The sequence below is a fragment of the Pleurodeles waltl genome, chromosome 4_1 (assembly GCF_031143425.1).
Source record: "Pleurodeles waltl isolate 20211129_DDA chromosome 4_1, aPleWal1.hap1.20221129, whole genome shotgun sequence".
Taxonomy (NCBI): Eukaryota; Metazoa; Chordata; class Amphibia; order Caudata; family Salamandridae; genus Pleurodeles; species Pleurodeles waltl.
In genome coordinates this window covers 998,815,828-998,828,242 of record NC_090442.1, presented here as the reverse complement: position 1 = coordinate 998,828,242, position 12,415 = coordinate 998,815,828, and the positions used below count along the sequence as shown (strand labels likewise).

At 46.5% G+C, this 12,415-nt stretch overlaps 1 protein-coding gene across 2 annotated transcripts in view; it reads left to right on the top strand.

Annotated features, from left to right (window-relative positions):
- The window catches only part of HBP1 (HMG-box transcription factor 1), a 329,971-nt gene that overhangs the window by 292,514 nt on the left and 25,042 nt on the right, over positions 1-12,415 (top strand). The window lies entirely within an intron of this gene.

Below are 12,415 nucleotides of genomic sequence, written 5' to 3'. Positions count from 1 at the left end.
GGGAAAAAAACAAGAAGCCGGTTAGCAAAAAAGCACAACAATCCATTCGGAGGCAACGGCCATCTTTGAGCAGCTGATCCAAGGCATAATAGTAGTGAAAAGTAAATGCCAAACAAGTTTAGCCAGATAGAATCTGGGTTATAAAAGTGAATATTGAGTGTTCTCAGTAAAATGCACAGATTACTCAAAAAGGTTTAGATGCAGCCGCCTATTTATATAATGGTTACAACTAATGGTGGATCAGTGTGTAGAACTGCGATATAGACCATTGTTTTATGTTATGTATTCTGTAAGAATCTCGGAGGTCCTACCAGTCATGGGGTGCTTGGCTAATAAAGCTATGATGGGAAAATGGGGCCTGCCACAGACACTGTAAGAGAGTGGCAGTGACAGAGTGGCTGAGGTGGAACCCAAGGCTGAGCTGACCACTGTTAAATACAAGCAAGACAATGGCAATAAACTGACAGTGGGCGCTCTTCCGCTAAAGCGGAGGAACGTTGCCACAGTGGATTGTGGGGGAAAGGAAATAAAATGATAACGCTATGTTATTATCATTTTATTTTTCCTGGGAGAAGGAGTGGGGCTAGGGTGGAGGGAGGGGGGCGGAGGAGGGCGATGTGCACCACAAAGTGCACATGTCTGTTTGCCGGCCATGTTGGACCGGCCAAACAGACATGCGCACTTTGCATGTTCTCTAGCCAGCTGTATTGCACAGATGAGTGGATAACATGCCCAGGCTCCCTCTCCCAGTCTGAGCGGTGAAGTTCGTGACAGCAGTGTTATTGTCTGGCAGCCTGTGTGCAGCGGGGAAGAGGAAGAGGAAGAGGACGGAGGGGAGACAAATTTGTCTCCCTCATAGGTAAGAGTTGTATTCTACCCAAAAAGTACGAGGGCCTTTGTCCTATCCTAGACCCCCGGCCCCTCAATCTCTTCCTCAGAAAGGAGAAGTTGAACATGCTCACTATGGCTCAAGTCCTTTCTGCCATGGACCCTGGAGACTAGATAGTAACGTTGGACTTGCAGGACACCTATTTTCATATTACCATCCTGCCTGCTCATTGACGTTACGTGCAGTTCGTGGTAGGTCACGAGCACTCTCAGTTCACCTTGCTCCCCTTTGGCCGTACCAGAGTCCCTCTGGTGTTCACGAAAGTGATGGCAATGTTCACAGCTCATCTGTGCTGGATAGTATTTTCAGTCTTCCCCTACCTCGACGACAGGCTGTTTAAGGCAGACTACGACAAACCTCCTGCATTTGCTGGGGTTCACTAAAAACATGCCAAAGTCACACCTGACTCCCTCTGACAATCTTTAATCAGAGCTGTTCTGGATAGTTTCGGGCCTACCCTCCCAAGGGGTGGATCCAGGATATTCAGGCAATGATACCGATGTTTCAGCCTCTATACTGGGTTTCGGTGAGACTGACTCTGAGGCTGCCGGGCCTCATTGCCTCCTGCATCATGCTGGTCACACATGCCAGGTCGCATAAGTGGGGTCTACAATGTGACCTGAAGTTGCAGTGGGTGCAGCATCCGGGGAATCTCTCTGACATGTTCCAGATCTGAGGGAAATGCACAAGATCTACAGTGGTGGCTAACAAACCAAGATTGGATTAGGGGCGGATCCCTCTTCCTTCCCCAACCAGATCAAACAGTAGTGACAGATGCATCACTTCTGGGATGGGGTGGCCACATAGAGGCAGAATTCAGAGGCGTCTGGTCTCCGGTGGAGTCCAGACTTCATATCATTTTTCTGGGGCACAGGGCGATCAGGCCTGCATTGAGGGCATTCCTTCCCTCTCTCAAAGGGAACCTGGTACAGGTGTTCAGACACCACTCCCATGTGGTACTTCAACAAGCAGGCCGGGGTAGGGTTGTGGACCCTTTGCCAAGAGGCTCTGCATCTTTAGACCTGGCTGGAACTTCCGGGCATATCCCTGGTGGTTCAACATCTTGCGGGCTCTCTGAACGCCAGAGCAAGCTAACTCAGACGTCAATGCATGGTTGATCACAAATGGTGTCTTTATCCAGAGGTGGCGCAAGGTCTCTTTCAGCAGTGGGGAGAGCCTTGGTTAGACCTGTTCGCCTCCACAGAGAATGCACAATTTCAGCAGTTTTGTGGGTTGAAGTTTCCAAGGCGGCACTCACTCGGTGACGCTTATCGTCCTCAGTGGAACCCAGGCCTCCTGTATGCCTTTCCGCCAATACCACTTCTGCCCATAGTTCTCAAGAAGATCAAGAACGACCGGGCCCAAATAATTCTTGTGGCTCCGAAATGGGCATGGAGAGTATGTTATCCCGAGCTTCTGAAAATGAGCATCAATCTTCCACTCTGACTGCTTCTTTGGGAGGATCTTCTGCAGCAGCTACAGGGGAGGGTACTCCACCCGAACCTGTCCATTCTCCGTCTTCTTGTGTGAAGATTGAGCGGCGGCAGTTGACAGCTTTCGACCTTCCGCCCGAAGTCTGTGATGTTATCTTGGTAGCCAGGCATCCCTCCAGCAAAATGGTAATAAATTTGTGGCATGGTGTACCAACAAATCTGTTGATCCCCCTTTCTGCACCTCTTTCTGAGGTTATTTTGTTCATTCTCTCCTGCCCAACAGGGCTTTGCTTTGGGTCCTTAATGGTTATCCGTCTGCAATCTCTGCCTTCCTCGGACTTCCTGGTCAAACCCTCTTGTTTAAATCTCCCATTGTTGTGAGATTCTTCGAAGGTCTTACCCATATGTTTCCACCTACCCCTTTCATAGTGCCCCATTGGGATTTGAACCTGGTCCTTAGCTTCCTCATGTGTGCTCCTTTAGAGGTGCTTCATAATTGTCCTCTTTGGCTCTTCATCTTAAAACCGCCCTTCCTTGTCGCCATCGCTTCTGCATGGAGAGTGAGTGAACTACACGCTCTTTCGTCAAAGCCACCCTTCATCTTGGTCCATCCTGATAAAGTGGTGGTTCGTACTAGTGCCTCTTTCCTCCCTAAAATTGTCACACCTTTCACATTGGCCAATCTATCACCTTGCCTACTTTTTATGCACCCCACATCCTTCTCGTGAGGAGGAGAGACTCCACCATCTAAGTCTAAAAAGTGTGTTGGTGCTCTATCTCAATCATACCAAAGACTTCGAGATGGACGATCAATGGATCAACTCTTTGTGGGTTATATGGGTGCGAAGAAAGGAGAGGCAGTGCAGAAGAGATCCATTTCCAGATGGGCTGTTCTCTGCATCAAAACGTGCTATGCTTTGACTAATAAGCAAACCTCTGAGGGTTTGCATCCTCCCTCCACCAGACCAGGCTGGGGATGATATTGCTTGGGTATCTATTCTAAGCTAAGATGAACATGTTACTTACCTTCGGTAATGAATTATCTGGTAGAGACATATTCTAGTTGCAGATTCGTTACCAACCCATACATCTTCCCCACTCTGCAAACTGATTTCTAGTGACAGGGACTCCCTTTCAGGGCCCTAGTTCTGCACACCAGTCTGTGTTCTTCATGGGGTGGAAAGTCGTGAAAAGAAACTGATGTCATATACGACCATGATGTCATCACGGCGACCACGCCGCCAACGACAGATGCAGAGTTGACCAATGCCACCTTAAGGCAGGCCAGGGTACTGCTCGAAGGAAAAATCTCTGGATCCAGTCTGCCGCCTGGGGAAATTCTAAGGTAAGAAATCTGCATTTAGAATATGTCTCTACCAGATGATTCATTACCGAAGATAAGCAACTTGTTCATTACAGCCAGTGTGCGCTGTTGAGTCCTTTTTGAAGACCGTCACATCAGTGTGGGTGTTGTGTGTTCCATTTTAGTTAGTTTCTTGGGCTTAGCTTAGGGTTGCGGCCTGTGCCCTTTTTCCAGTTATTATACTCTTTATTCAGTATTACTCATTTTACTATTGCTTGTTTAGTTGCATTGTTTTAATTTCATTATCAACTGTTATTTTGCTAAAGCGTCATTATCAGTTCTATGGGTGACATGTTCTTTTCCTCAGAATTGCAAGACCAGAATGCAAGGCACACAGAATAATATTTGGTATTTCTGCCCCAAGATGGCGAAAACAGTCCATTGCTTGGGTACATACCCGTGTCTGACTTCTGTGCATGAACCTATACATGTCCATTATAAAACCATCTTGTAGGACAAAGGGCATTAGAGGGGATTCCTACCAGAATTTCCATCCATGTTGCATGCTGGTTTTCAGTAGACTTGAGCGTTTGTGTCTCCATGGATCCTGACCTTGTACCAAGGTAACAAGGGTAGGGGTCTGCTTCTCATGGACACTGTATGGACAGATTTGGCTTACATCATCATGCTTTCACTTAGGGGCTAAAGTTTAGGCTTTTGGGTAGGAGTTGTATAATTGTTATGGCAATATGCTGGGTTTGTTTATATTAACATCTCTAATTTTTACAATCCTTATTTTGTTGCTCCTCATTATCCTAATCATTGCAGCTCATGCATTTATCGAGATTGTAGTCCTTTCAATAAAAGTATAGAAAACTGTTCTGCATCTTTTCTTGCCTCTGTGTGTCTGTGTCTATAAGAGACTTGTATGTGGAGAGAAAAGGTAAGACTTGTTTTCACCACGATTTCCATGAGGGGTTTTCAGAGTCCACGCAAGGCTGCCACAAATCACCTTTACCAGTTGATTTTGGTGAGGTGCTCCAAGAGAGCCTGAAGGGTTGAACTGACAGCTGCCACCTGGAGTAGGAGTGACTCAGTTGCCTACAACGTAAAAGTGCTATTGCCCCAAATCCAGCAGTCTCGTTACTTTGCAAGAGTCTTTATTGTAAATTATAGCTCTCAAGCTGTAGTGGAACTTATTGGTATCTTAGCAACTGTTTACTAGAACTGGAACATGTAACCTGGTTACGGTAATGTTAAGGCAGTTGCTGTCTGAGATCTGCCAGGGTTGGTCGCATGTTTGGACTTGAAATAAAACACAATTAGTCAAGAATATTGTGAAGTGGTCCTTTCACTTATGACATGGAGGGGGGTGGACAACCCTGCTGGCCTATGACTGAAAGGAGCTGACCAGATGCCACGGTTTTTATCTTTATGCATATGGTGTATGGTGAATGCTGTATGTTTGTGTTTGTGCACTGAGAGACCATGAGTTCTCGCCAGGCATCCAGGGCTATCTGTAGGCAAGACCTAAAAGGTTACTTATTTCTTTATCTCATTTATTGTTTTTGTGTGGTAACCAGCCTCTCCCTCTCTAAAAATTGCAAAGTTGAGCATGAGTTAATAATGGCATCATGCTAGACATGTTCTGAATGGGCTTCATTAAGCATCTTCTAAGAGTGCACGCGCTTCCCAATCTCATGTGTATTTCATTATTGCTCTCAAATCCAACAGTGTGAGGAGTGTATGACATTGTGCCTCACGCCTTTTCATTGCCACACTACTACACAACCCCCTTACGCCATGGATTTGCAGGCCTGCAAGCAGTCAACAGTTATGCACCAAAAAAGATTAGGCTGAGGAAATGAGGTGAGAAGGGGTAAATCAGCTACAGCTATGTTTTCTTATTGCATTGTACAATGTTTGTGTGCTGTCAGAGGATGGGGCTGGGGCTAACCAGTCCATTCGTGGTGTGCCTAATGCAGCAAGTTATAGTGCAGATAGCAGTGTGCCCTTGCATCCTTTTGTCCGGTGCTTAAACCTCTCTCCCTCACTTGATGTGTCCAAAATGAGATCCCCAAAATGTGATGATTAGTATTTTCTCACTTACTCTGTTCTCTCTGAATCACATGCTTGAATCATTCCCAGTCGTCGAGATGGAAGTCCCAAGGTACTTTAGAAAAGCAATGCTGTGATAGGTATGTACCATAAAGGCCCTAGGCCCTTAAGTTTAGTAACATATTATAGTCATTTTGACACCAGGCCAAAGACTGCAAGGTATGTCATACCTTTTTAACCAAGGCTTTGAAAGACGATGAGGGTATACTGTTATGGATTAGGAAGCTTAAATGCAGAAAAATAACCTCTCTCAGAGGATGAGGACAGTGAGGAATCTTCATCTTTCTCAAGGAAGTCTCAGAAGAGAGAAAGAGAGGTTTCCCTTTGTCACTCCTCTCAGGAGCCACCAAAAAAATCCTCCATAAAGACCTCTCATGGGTCTTTCAGGGAGGGAAGCGCATCTACGTCCCCACAGGAAGGTCAGGTCTCCTCAAGACAAAAAGAGGAAAAAGGTACTGCTTTTGCCCCAAAAACACCTCAAAAAACATTGTTTGAGCCTCCTAACCTCCACCTAGGGCACCGGTGATGACCAAAGCAACCACTGCCTCCCCTGCCAGCAACGTCTCCATGTTATCAACGGCTTTGTCCTTCTCGACAAAATCATTGTTGACGAGCCAAACACCAATTTCCTCGATGCAGAAGATCTTTCTAACCTCCTCGACTACAATCTCAACGACGACACCACCCTTGTCGGTGACTACCCTTGTGTCATCTACTAAAACACTCCCGATGACAAGGATGATAGGGAGAAAGGTGAACTCAAGCTGATTGGGAAGATTACATGATAACAATGCCATCATCTACAGCACCGCCTCCTGTGGACTCCCCTCCAGAAGAGGTTGGAGGCTTTCATAACCTTCTTGAGAGGTTAGCAAAAAGATTCAATCTGCCAATGCCCACAAAACAGACTGTTTTCTGTATGACTTTAAAGAGTCCTTTCATAAGATTATCAGGCTATGCCAATTATTAATTATATCTGGAATGAGGCAATAAAGTAATGAAGACCCCAGCTTCAGTAGCAGCAATGTTTCCACGCATTGACAAGAAATATAAGGCTCCTGATGATGCTTTCGCCTGTCTCGTTGGTCACCCCAAGCCAGATTCTATGGTCACCCAGGCAGCGCAGCACTTGTCCAAAAACCCTTCAGCACCTCTTCCAGTGCCTCCAGACAAAGAGGGTAGGTACAACTGCCAGATGTGGTCGGACATTGCTCCGTACCTCGACAAGTTACCCGAGGACGTCAAAGCGGAAGCTAAGAAAGTATTGAAGGAGAGTGAGCGCACATCATCCAAAATCATAGATTGCGCCATGGACATTGCTAGTACTGGTTTCTGAGTGCTAGCAGATGCAGCACTGCTTAGGCATCTGGGCTGGCTCAAAGCTGCCTCTATTCAGCTAAAATATTAGACCTCCATTATGATGATGAAGCCCTTTTCGGCAAGCTTGTGGATGAGGCCCCCCAGGCCATAAACCCTTACACTGACACAGCCAAGTCTTTGGGGACTCTGCAGTACAGAAAACTGTTGTTTCAAGGTGCTCATGGAAGAGAGCAACCCCTCTATAGAAGAAGCTACCAGCAGTATCGCTACCCCACATATACATCAGCCTCCCAGCAGTTTCGGCCTTAATACCCGCAAAGGCCACCACCACAAGCGGCCTATAATAGGCCCCTTCCAAGGGGAAAATTGGGGCGCCAAGGAAAGAATACTGGCCGCTTGTTGCAGGCACCAGCTACTCCCCTGCCTTCTCCATCCCGGCTAGGAGGGAGAATAATCAATCACTTTCAACGCTGGCAAGAAATGCCAACCAATCAGTGGGTCTTAGACCTTGTTCAATTCGGCTGTATGTTAGAATTCATCTGAACAACTCCTTAAACAACACCTCAAAACTCCATGCAAAATCTGCAATTTCTCAAGTAGGAGGTTAAAACCATGCTCCAAAAGGAGCTGTAGCGAGAGTTCCAGTAGCACAGGGAAAAAAAGGCTTCTATTCCAGTTTCTTCTTGATCTGCAACAAGTCAAGGCAGTGGCAACTAATTCTAGACCGGAGAAACCTAAACACTTATCTTAAAATACAATCATTCAGCATGGTAGTGCTGCAGGATATACTGCAGCTCCTAAACCAAGGAGACTTTGTCAACCCTTGACCTCCAAGATACGTATTTTCATACTCCCATTCACCCGAAACACAGGAAGTTTCTCAAATTCACAGTAGCCCGCAGCCACTATGAATTCCGGGTGCTCCCCTCTGGCCTAAAATCCGTCTCTCACATCTTTACAAACGGCTCACATCTGTAGCAGCCTTTCTGAGACAACACAAACATCAAGTGTTCCCTTATCTCGACAATTGGTTGGTCAAGGCCCCTTCCAGGCAGGCTACACAAGTGTCAACAACAATCTGCATGAACCTCTTCAGAGAGCTAGGCCTCACCCTGAATCCAGAGAAGTCTATTCTTCATCCATCACAACACATAACATGTTTGGGGGCCACAGTGGATACAACACTAACCAAAGCATACCCCACACCAGAAAGGCAATTAAAGTTGATCACTCTGGCAAAATGTTTGCAAAGAAGAAAAGTCAACTTCTGTTCGCTTCTACAAGTCCCTCATAGGGATATCATCTTTCATTCCTCTCATTCCACTCTGCAGTTTCCGGATGCACCCACTGCAGGAGGAATAGGACGGGCAATAAATTCAAGCAACAGGATCTTTCGACTACCTCATTCAGATCACTCCGGGCATAGTCAGCACCCTAACCTTGTGGACGTGACAGGAACATCTCTCAATCAGCCTGTCTTTTCTTCCTCAGACTTCTCCTTTAGTTATCAACACAGACACTTCTCTAGAGCGGTGGGGAGCTTATCTTCAAGATCTTCAAGTCATTAGCAAATGAAAACCTCAACTTCATCTACACATCAATCTGCTAGAACTCAAAGCAGTACATCTAGCTTTACAGGCGTTCCTTCCCAGAATACACAATTCTGCAGTGCTCAGCTGCAAGGACAATACACCCACTATGCACTACATCAACAAGCAGGGTGGCACAAGATCTCACCTGCTATCCCAGGAAGCACAACAAATCTGGTAATGGTCCATCCATGACAAGGTGCTTCAACGAGCAGAACTTGTCCATGGAAAGCAGAATACTATAGCGGACACTCTGAGCAGACTGAAAATATCTTGCCACAAGTGGGAACAAGATCAGGAGATCCTGGACAACATTCTCACCAAACCAAACCTGGACCACACTGCAGAGACATACTAGCCATAGTCCGAGCAGACTAATAAAACCCATTGCCTAAGGTTAAAAATGTTTTGCATTTGATGTCAAAGGGCTAATGTGCATCCTCTTTCCTCTTTACTGGAAGACATTCTCCCTTATCTTCTACATCTAGCTCAATCTGGTCTGGCTCATGCATTCGTTAAAGTCCACTTAGCTGCCATTTCCCACTTCGGGCTATCTTCCACATAACCGTCACTATGGTCTACAAAACTCATTAAACAATTCCTCAAATGATTATTCAGGACATTCCCACAAGTGCGGCTGCTTCCTCCCCTTTGGCAGCTCAACACTGTATTTTCTCAGCCAATGAAGGATCCCTTTGAGCCCGTCCACAAAGCGGACATCCAATTTCTGTCCTGGAAGGTAGCTATCCTGGCCTTAACCCCTGCAAGAAGAGTCAGTGAAATACAGGATTTCACCATTCCGGAGCCTTTCCTTCAATTGAGCGATGATACTGTTATTCTCTGCCCAAACCCTAAATTCATTCCTAAAGTACCATCAGACTTTCACCTCGATGAACCAGTGGTTATCAAGTTTATTTATTTTTTATTCCAGACCCTAAGACACCAGCTGAAAGAGCATTACATTCTTTAGATGTCAAAAGATGCTTAAAGTTCTATTTGGACAAAACTAAGCACTTTCAAAAATCCAGTCAACTCTGTGTAGCACACAGCGCTCCAAGAAAAGGCTATACTGTCTCAAAGCAAAGCATCACTAGAAGGATATCCAGCACCATTCATTTCTGGCATCAGAAGGCTGACAGGCCATTAAGCACAACTGGGTGTACTTGTCTCTACTATGTCCACTTCTATACATTGTTTCCGGGTGTATACCTCCCAGAAATCTGCTGAGTAGCAACCTGGAAAAAATAGACACACCTTTATGCAGCAGTTCACAGTGATGCAGCAGTGGGACAAGCTGTTACAACATCTTTTCCAGGGAAGGTGAGTCGTCCCCTTGTTCCTGCCACCCTCTTACCTATGACGCATTTTAATGTGTGTATATATATATATATATATATATATATATATATATATATATATATATATATATATATATATATATATATTTATACATGTGTGTGTGTTCGATGGCATGTGTAGCTGCAGATACACATGCTGTGCATTATCCTGCCATCTAGTGTTGGGCTCGGAGTGTTACAAGTTGTTTTTCTTCAAAGAAGTCTTTTCGAGTCACGAGATCGAGGGACTCCTCCCCTTTCGGCTCCATTGCGCATGGGCGTCGACTCCATCTTGGATTGTTTTCTTTCCGCCATCGGGTTCGGACGTGTTCCTCTTCGCTCCGTGTTTCGGTTCGGAAAGTTAGTTAAATCTTGGAAAATTTGACTGTATTGTTTGCGTTCGTGTCTGGTTAGTAATAGCAGATCGACACCGAAGAAAAGAAGAGCTCCGGTAGCCCTTTGGGGCTTCCACTCCCCGGCGGGGCCTGGTCGGCCCGACCGGGTGCGTCTTCAAGGCTCATGGAACGGACCCCATTCCGCTTCTGCCCCGAATGCCACAATAAGTATCCTTATACAGACCAGCATTTAGTCTGTAATTTGTGTTTGTGCCCCGAACACAAAGAGGATACCTGTGAGGCCTGTCGGGCATTTCGGTCAAAGAAGACGCTACGGGACCGGAGAGCTCGAAGGCTTCAAATGGCGTTGACGTCGGCAGGACACCACGACGTTGAAGAAGAGGAGACTTTCTCCATTCCTGATTCGGACGAGGCCGAAAGTGAGCAGCCGGCGAGGCAACAAACCGTGAGTAAAACTGCCCCGGCCAAAACTCACACAAAGATAATGAAAGCCCAGGGGACGCCACCGCCAGCAGGCCATGGCTTAACCCGTAAGCACGATGACCAACCATCGTCACTGAAAAAGGGCACACACGTGTCGAAGACATCCGACTCCGATCGAGATACCGGCACAGAGTTTACTCAGCACCGAGATACTGTCTCCGACCAAACTCGGCACCTAGATATCGGCACTCCGAAACTGAAAAAGGTGGCTTCGGCGCCGAAAAAGACTGCGGAAAAGGTTCCGGTGCCGAAACTCCCAGCCTCGGAGCCAAAACAGAGCTCCTATTCAGAAGAACAAGGCCTTTCATCACAACTATAAGGCCATAAATTTGGACAAGAATTAGAGATGGGAGAGGCAGACTATACACAAAGAAGGCTCCATATTCAGAAGGACACAGGGAAAATAAGAACTCTTCCCCCAATTAAAATGAAACGGAAACTCGCTTTCCAAGAAACAGAAAAACAGCCAAAAGCAAAAGTGGCTAAAGAAAAAACTCCACCACGTTTTTTGCCACAGCCATTGCCACAGCACTCACCACAACTGTCACCAATTGCAACACCCCCAATGATGCAATCACCAACGCACACAGGGATGAGCCAGGATGACCCAGATGCATGGGCTCTATATGATGCACCAGTATCTGACAATAGTCCGGATTGCTACCCGGCAAGACCATCACCACCAGAAGACAGTACTGCTTACATGCAGATGGTGTCCAGAGCAGCTACTTTTCACAATGTAGCACTGCATGCAGAACCTATAGAGGATGACTTTTTATTCAATACCCTGTCATCAACACATAGCCAATACCAGAGTCTGCCTATGTTACCAGGCATGTTAAAACACGCGAAACAGGTGTTTCAAGACCCCGTCAAAGGCAGAGCCATCACACCTAGGGTGGAGAAGAAATACAAAGCTCCCCCTACGGACCCTGTGTACATCACGCAACAACTAACACCTGACTCGGTGGTAGTAGGGGCAGCCCGGAAAAGGGCAAACTCACAGACTTCTGGGGATGCACCACCACCCGACAAAGAAAGTCGAAAGTTTGATGCAGCAGGAAAAAGGGTTGCAGCACAAGCAGCCAATTAATGGCGTATTGCCGATTCCCAAGCTTTATTGGCAAGATATGACAGGGCTCATTGGGACGAAATGCAGCATTTCATTGAACATCTTCCCAAAGAGTTTCAAAAGCGTGCACAAGTGGTGGAGGACGGCCAAAGTATCTCCAACAACCAGATACGATCGGCTATGGACGCAGCGGACACAGCCGCCAGAACAGTGAACACGGCGGTCACTATTCGGCAACACGCATGGCTACGCGCCTCCGGATTTAAACCAGAGATCCAGCAGGCTGTGCTTAATATGCCTTTTAATGGACAACAGTTGTTAGGGCCGGAGGTGGATACAGCTATAGAAAAGCTAAAGAAAGACACGGACAAGGCCAAAGCCATCGGCGTGCTTTCTCCCCACAGAGCAGAGGCACCTTTAGGAAGCCACACTTTAGAGGGGGGGGTTTTGAGCCCAAAGCACAGAACCTTCAACCTCACAGACCAGACCCACATACCAGGGCCAATACCAAAGAG